Source organism: Plasmopara halstedii, assembly GCF_900000015.1.
Source record: "Plasmopara halstedii genome assembly, contig: Scaffold_555, whole genome shotgun sequence".
In the NCBI taxonomy this organism is placed as follows: domain Eukaryota; phylum Oomycota; class Peronosporomycetes; order Peronosporales; family Peronosporaceae; genus Plasmopara; species Plasmopara halstedii.
In genome coordinates this window covers 1,020,506-1,021,170 of record NW_020187475.1, presented here as the reverse complement: position 1 = coordinate 1,021,170, position 665 = coordinate 1,020,506, and positions in this window count along the sequence as shown.

Sequence of the window (665 nt, the reverse complement as noted above, 5' to 3'; positions counted from 1 at the left end):
ATATTGTTTCTGCAGGTCTTGGCTTTCAGCCATCGCATCGCGAACGTGTCGTAGGACATTCACTCTGGTAGACAAGAAGTCATCGACTCCTTTTCGGATGGTGAGGGGGCTGACATCAGCTAGCCGTTCGGCAATTCCTCCCACACCAAGCCATAAGCCATGGAATGGCGGCGTCAGCGGGACGCGAGGGTGAATCAGCCCGTTCACGTAGAACGGCGTGTAGCCGGTAGCATGCACTGCATTGGTCAATGCAAACTCTACGAGTGGCAACATGGCGCTACAGCGCCTCGGCGTCTCAGCGCAGACGCTTCGAAGAACGTATTCGATGACGCGATTCCCCCTTTCGGTTTGACCAACGGTCTGCGGATGATCCTCTGTCGACATATCTAACTTGGTGCCGAGCACCTTAAAGATAGTCGACCATTCCTTTTTTCTATCAGAGATAATCGACTCTGGGAGTCCGTGTTGTCAAAAAACACGATCTACAAACAGCGTTGCTGTACCGACTCCGTCGATGGTGTCTGTCGCCACCGCCAAATGAGCCATCTTGCTCATCCGGTCGACGAATACCACGGCACCCGTCTTGCCCGCCGAATCTTTCGGCAGGCCAAACACAAAGTCCAGAATTATAGTCTGCCAGCGACCAGCAGGTACCGGTAAGCTTG